This window comes from Chelonoidis abingdonii, chromosome 1 (assembly GCF_003597395.2).
Source record: "Chelonoidis abingdonii isolate Lonesome George chromosome 1, CheloAbing_2.0, whole genome shotgun sequence".
Taxonomy (NCBI): Eukaryota; Metazoa; Chordata; order Testudines; family Testudinidae; genus Chelonoidis; species Chelonoidis abingdonii.
In genome coordinates this window covers 190,145,752-190,153,248 of record NC_133769.1, presented here as the reverse complement: position 1 = coordinate 190,153,248, position 7,497 = coordinate 190,145,752, and the positions used below count along the sequence as shown (strand labels likewise).

The 7,497-nt window shown below is 38.5% G+C and overlaps 1 long non-coding RNA gene across 3 annotated transcripts in view; it reads right to left on the bottom strand.

Annotated features, from left to right (window-relative positions):
* Positions 1-7,497, bottom strand: part of LOC116815468 (uncharacterized) — a 325,990-nt gene that overhangs the window by 111,745 nt on the left and 206,748 nt on the right. For all 3 annotated transcript variants that reach the window (XR_012657152.1, XR_012657151.1, XR_012657153.1), the window contains one exon: positions 6,909-7,016. This is a non-coding gene — a long non-coding RNA (uncharacterized LOC116815468). The remainder of the gene's footprint in view (positions 1-6,908; positions 7,017-7,497) is intronic.

Below are 7,497 nucleotides of genomic sequence, written 5' to 3'. Positions count from 1 at the left end.
TTCAATCAGACATACAATATTGTAATGTGAACACTTTGCTCTATGAACTTGATTTAAAATACATTTATAACCTCACCTATATTCAAACCCTTGTCTCCATAAGTGAAAGATTACAGAATTAATTGACCCATATTATCACCTTGCCCTTGCAAACATACACTTTAGAACCTTACCACTTCCAATGAAAATATTAGCACACCTGATAACTAATTTCTAATTTAATTGACTCACAAAATATCTCTAACTAGCAAAAAGAGGGCACTGCACTTTGGATGGATAGGAACCAACCTCACTCCGGCCTGTAAAAGGATTGTGTATTCTGTCTTCTGCAATAAAGCAAACACCTACTTATACAGTGATATATTTTTAAATATATTTCCTAATTTATATTATCAACATTTAGATGATGGAAATTAGATATTTAAAGGTCATTTGCATCACTTATACTTTTATCTCCTTCTACATTTCTCTCATAATTTGTAAATAGTCATTTTTTCTACTAGCAGATTCCCAAGCACTGGCACTGAGCTGCAGAAGTTGTATTGCAAACACTGCAGAGGAAAGACTATTTGTTTAAAAAAAAAATTTTTTTTTAAAAAATCACTGGTTTGGGGATTCTTTTGTTTGTTGCGCAAGTCTTTGCACAGCCTAAAGTGGTTCTCAAACTGTGGGTTCGGTCAAGACCCTGTGTTAATAGAGTCACCAGAGCTGGTGTTAGACTTGCTGGGGCCTGGGACCAAAGCTCCATAATTCCTGACGAGCCAAAAACGAAGCTGTGAGCGCTCAGAACCTCTGCAAATCAAGTAACTGAATTAGGCTGTTAAATTTAGGCACCTGTTTGAATAATTTGATCAGTGTCTAACATCTTTATGTAAGTGTATAATTTCTACTCTTGATAATAAAATAGGCCAGGATTTTTTTTTCTAACATGGCTTCCTTCAGCTATGCTTTCAGGGGTGAATATAACTCAGCTCTCGTTTTCCTGTAATTCTCCACTTCCCGTCTTCACTGGGGTGAACACCTTCTCTATCTGAGCTGGTCATGGCTTGTGCCAGAGAGAACTGCTCTAACAAAACACAAAGCACTCCACTTCCAAGGGATTAATTGTGTTACCTTCAAAGTCCTCCCAGAGCCTAGCGCCCCAAAATAATAATGATGATGATGATATGAACAGAGATCACCATGCTCCAGATAAGTTGCCAACACATTTTCTTGCAATTTACCTTCCTATTTAAAAAAGGAACTTAACTGACAATAGTAATTAAGTGTTTTAATTTTACAAATGCCATGTAAGATGCATGTTTTTTTCTTCAGCGCTCATAGGCTCTCTGTGATTACTCAGGGTCAGCCAGAGCACCACAGAATACATCAGGAGCCATGGTTGTATGGAACATGCCTGCAGTGGGAGGGATTAATGTACTCTGTTGTAGCATTCCTATTGCATTTTTGTAGCTGCCAAGTTTTATTCTGCACCATGTATGACAGTTGATGCAAAATATTTGCAAATTAACTCATTAAGTTTAAAATTATTTAAAGTCAATGCATCCTTCCCCAAAGAGTAGCGGTGGGAGGACAGAAGAAAACTTTGCACCTTGGGGTGGTAGGTAGGTGGGTTGGAGGATGCTCAGGAATGTCAGGATATAATTGGGGGGGGTAAGGGGAAGTGAGGGGGAAGCTCTGGGGTAGCTGGGAAGGTGTTTGCTGGGGCTGTTGATACTACTAGGAGTGAGGGGGTTACTGAGAAGGTAGGTAGATAGGTACTGTTGGGGGTTAGGACACTGATGGGAGATATGTGAGTGCTGGGACAGCTAGGGGTCAGTGGTCTTGGGTGCGGGGAGGGTTGTTGGGTGCTCAGGCTCCTTGGAATGAAGGGTCTGCTTGTGAGAGAAAGTAACTTTTGTTGGGGATGGAGGGTGCTGGTCTCCTGAGGGATAGTTGGGTACTGGAGCAACTGAGGAGAAGGACATTTTAGGTATCTGGAGCTGAGTTTGCTGGGCAGATTATGTTGTTGACAACTGCAAGAGTGGGGTGAGAGAGTCTCAGGCCAATATCATCCCATTGACTTGTGCATGTGCCTCGACTTCCACCTTCTTCTCCATCTACCACCACCAAAACTGCAAGCAAATGCCTACTCTCCTTCCCACAGCTAAGCTGAAAGTGTGAGAATCCAGCTGGGTTGAGAGAATGAGCGACGGGGCAACTAAACAGGCGACTGTCATGAAAGTTAGAAGACACTTGGCTAGCTCTACATACTCGAGTGTTTTATGGTCACTGGAGACAGAATAGCTTTCCAGTGCATCATTAGCAACAACTTTTCATAAGCATATTTTCATGAAGCTTCTCAAGAAGTTTCACAAGGCAGAAATGAGTCAAGCTAGTTTAACAAATCAAATTTGGATGTAATAGGTACCATATGAAGCAAGGTTAGAGGACAAGCTACTGTTTTGTGGTTTGTTTTTTGTTGTTTTGGGTGTGTTTTATTTGCTGGTGGTGGTTATTTTTTTGATAGAGAAGAAAAGGCAAGAATTCTAGAATAATAGAGAGGAATTGAGTTCAGATGGTACCTTAAATATCCAAATAAATAGAAATAGAGATCCACAGAAATGGTTGTATCTGAAGTGCAAATAAATCAAACAAGGTTATAAAGACAGAAGGTAAAACAAATAAATGGGAATAAAAGTACATAAGGTTTTAAATTAAAATCAGAAACCCATGTGTTTAATTCTAAAGGGAACAGTGAGTGCCAGAATATTGAGTTATACGTTACTTTACTGAAGACTAGGTCAAGATCTTATCAGCTCTATTATGAAGAATGTCAATAAAAGGCTGCACAATGATAAAATGTTTAATTAAAAAAAGAACATTGTGCAACTTATCAAGTCCTTTGTATTAATCAGAAAGAGGAGCCAAATGTATTATGTTCTCTGAGCTACAATTCATACTAAATGGTTTGCCGCCCCCTACCCACAATCAAATATTCTTATGATTGTGAAATCTTGGGTGGAGATAGATTTGTTTATATCAAATATTTTGCAAATTAGTTTATGCTTATCTACCTCAGGAACACTTTATTTACTTTGAAAATCTGAGCCTACTGTGATGGAACGAACACTTGGGTCTTGTTTGCAGCATCTCTCAGTTGAATAAGTGACACTGGCAATTTTAAGTAACAAAACAAAGACTTAATATTGATTCAACATGTTGATTAAAAAGTAACAGGAAAAACAGATTTAATTAAGGTTTTTTTTTAATAATTTATATCGCTCTGAATGAATACCAGATCTGTCCTAAAGATGTTAAACATCTAAGTAGACAAAGTAACTGACTAAGGAGCAGACAGAAAGGATACAGAAGCAAATGATGAAACAAGTATGGTTGGTACACACCTTTCTCTAAGGTGAAGGGTTTTTTCAAATTATTTTTTCATGAACTAATTTAAAAGACAAGGTGAGGCATGAGTGCAAGGACTCAAGAAGTATTTAAAAGTAGGAGAACATTGTTGTTCTGTGTACAGAAATAAAACAAGAGGGATGAAGGACCAGAAGCAGCAGAACTAAAAAAGGAACATCCTGATGCCACCCTGGCCTTCTGTGCAAGGGGAGCAGAAAAAAGTCCAAAGAGCAGCTACAGATGCATCATAAAGGAGACTTCAGCTGGAGCACTTCTCAGAGAGGCTATTCAGGACTTCCCATACACCATGGGAAAGCTATTCAGGCCTATGCTTTAGAGGCACAAACTACTCCAATGGGAACTGAAGATTATCTAGAGTTTTTTCTTAATTATTCCAGAACAGAAAGCACTACAAATTACATTAAAGAATAGAAAATGTCTCTCATTGGAATGGATATACCAACCAGGTGAGTGAGCCTCAGAGAGGCTGAAAGAAAAAAATAAATAAAACAGAATGGTAGTTTGGAGCACATGCAGAGTTACCCCCAGAGTTTTGATCTGACACAAAACCTAAATATCAACACTTGTGACTAACAAAACACTGCGTGGACAGGAATGATACATGAGTATGTCATTTAGGGCAACACTAACGTTTCTGACCATGAAATTCTGTAGGCTCAAGACAGAAACTCGGCTGATGGAGAACAGAAATGATGCAGTAGGTACGAATATTAATACCTTTTTATAGGATGTTTTATAGGACCTGAATGTCATATATGCAACAAATGCAACGGTGATGGGGTCCAATACCCATTATTTTGTTAAAGGTAGGGTAATTACCGAGAATAAACAAACACCTACCAATCCTGAAAATAAAGATTTTAGTAAACCAAAAACATCTGGAGAAAAATTCCACACAATGAAGAGAGTTCAGGATCTTAGAAACAGAAGATGAAGACCTATTAGGTCATCTAGTGTTTCCTCTGGAAGTTCTAAATTGTTCCCTACAGTACATTTTTTAGTCCTCAGAGACCAGTCTAGTTTTAAAATATCTCTAGGAATAGGACAGCCACCATTTCTGTTGGAAAACGATTCCATTATCCTCTCCGTCTCCCCATCAGGATGTATTTCCTGATATTCAGCCTACAATTTCCTCTGACAGGAAAGATCTTTAAGGATTTCTATATGTATGTTTTTGTATCTGAGCATAGACCTCTGAAACAATTACATGCAAACTTCAGTCACAGAGGATTATCTAGGAAGCAAAACTGGTGATGACATTAGGATTTAAGGCTGAGGAAGAGGTCTGCTTAATTGAGCTAAAGGAAAGGTTCCATTGGTAGAATCCAACAGATTCCTAGCGCAAAATCTTTGTCGCCTCAAACTCAAAGGCAAAACTCCCATTGACTTCAATGTGGACAGGATTTCACCCCTATATTTTATTCACAGTGCAGTACCACACACAGAAAGTAAAAATGAAGCATCTTGAATCAGGGTACCCACAATTCCTCCATGTTTTCCTTTACCATAAGATCCAAGATTTCCCCCAAACTCCAACAGAGGCAGGCAAATTAGTTCCACATGTCAGACTAAATGTAACATTTTCCCTTGCAATTGTGCACAATGAGGACCAGCTCTCATGTGGTTTCGTTAACAAAACTCAATAATTAATAAATTCCTTTGCATGAAGTAATGGGTGGCAGAACTATTCTCTGGGGGACAAAATTCAGCAGTAATGACATTGCGGTTTTACGTACATGTAATAAAGTGGGTGTGACTTGAAAATGGACAAAGCAACCAATAGCAAATTATGATCAAATAGGTCCCCTATTTACTTATAGCTTCCTGTTGGTTGCCTGACTTAATTCAACACCAACTTTCTGTCCTTGGCCTGCAGTTTCTCATTTACACCCACTTTCCAACATATCACTTATCGCTTACAGCACCATTTATGTCACCTTTGAATTTGGCCCTAGGTTCCTCGGCTTGCGTGCTACCAAATTCCTAATGGAGCAGTTCCTGTTCAAATAAGCCTAGTCCCTTGCAATAGATATTAAAACCTAATTTATCAATAGACAAGAAAATGGCAAACTGTAGCTATTGTCTATGTGCAGCATCTCTATTCAATACACTATTTTGACACATCTTGTGGCACATACAAGCAAATCAAATTTAATACGATTGGTGACCCAAAACCACATCCTTGGAAAAAATTCTATGATGAAACAACACTAGCTGTGAAGTTTACAGATCAAAGAACATATGTACTACTTCTGAACATACAAAAATGGATTATAGAGCCAGTTCCCAGTCAGAGTTAAATATATATAATCCAGCTCTCATAAATGCATGTATGGACAGGGAGGACCAGATGCTAGAATAATTAAAACACCTGGAAAACTCCAGCACAATATAAAATCTATAGCCAACGGAATCATAAAGCTGTATGCCAGAGGAAGCCATTGTACACAGTGAAGTATCAAGATGAAATAAGGATTTGATCTATCAAAATGTGGGGACCCCATCAAAAATGCATATACATACCCCAACATCGAACCCCTATACTGTGATACTTTCTTATGTAGAACAGAGTTCTTCTCCTACACTTGGCTCTCTCTCACCATGTGGTTTTTCCCAATCCCTGCTCTCTACCCCAAGTTTCACAAGCTCTCATTTTTCAACCTCCTTCATTTCTCCCCAGCTCCTGCCTGCTCGTTATATCATGTTTTGGGAGAAACCAATAGGATGGAGAATCCATTATGGTAGATGCTATACAAACATATAGGAAGGCACATTTCCTGCCCAAAAGAGCTTACATATTCACAACAAAGCCAAGACACAACAAATGAAACAAGAGGATAGAAATGGGGAGGGGAGACAAAGATAACACCAATAATGTGTGTTTCCATAAGCTAACTGTATGCACAACTTGACGGCTTTGAATCTTTAAAAGTATAAAGTATGTTTTACACTGTAACCACTAGTGGGTGTACCATGCTGGTAACTCTTAATTTGATATTGCTGCTGCTGCAATCTATAATACTACCAGAAGCTAAACATGTTTTAAGATGTACAAATCATGGGGATTACAACAACCTATTTTTCTCTCCAAAGGAAATAATCCTCTCATTAGACCCAATTCTCCCCTCTGTTACGCTGTTGAGTTACAGCCACGTAAAACTGATGTAGCAGAGTGGAGGATCAGGTGCCTGAAGTCCTGACAGCTTGGAAGTCAGGGCAGTATTTTAGATATACCTTTTCCATTTTTAATTTCTGTTTTGGTCCATGAATTGTCCCCTCAGCTGTAACTCAGTGGTGACACTCCAGCATACACTCTGCTGGAAGTGTCACATGTAACATTGAGTAGCAATGGAGAATGGAGCTTGCCTATAGCTAAAAGATATCTACTGTTGTGACCAAAGTAAAATTCATATTTTACTCTCATTTTTTATTGAGTAGAAAAATGAATATGAAGAATCTTAGCAAACCATGAACTGCTGGAAAAGAATGGAACATACCTTACCCCCACAGACAGGTTTCATTCTCCAATTATAGTTGTGACATCCCCAGCAAAGGAGGGTGTCATGCTGAACAGGTGCAGTTCCAAGGAACAAGTACTTCGCAATCTGCAAAGAAGAATGAAGCATAATTCCACTCAGAATGGTGATTCTGTAAAAACCGTATTGCACAGTTCCAAGGTTATTGTCTTTCAATGATCCCATATCAGATCTGCTCAGTTTACAAGTAGAACAATATTTTCTCTCTCAGCCCTGCAAACTCAACTGGTGATCTGAGAATCATGCTGTGTTTTTATGACTTCTGCATCACCAGCAATAATCCTAACCCAATTCAGGAATATTATAAAATGACTGCCATTAAAAATTTGACAATTACCATTGACAGGTAAAATTCACTTTATCTTGGCATTTGCCCCTTTCTTGTATTTATAATGTACTTAGTATGTAGTAGAATATTGAATGCCATGGTAACAGTTTCAAAATGTTGCAGTAATTGAATGGTGACCACTACAGACGTAGTTATTGCACAACTGAGCTGAAGGCTACACATATCAAGATGAAGATTATGTTATTGGAATTTAGTTAACTC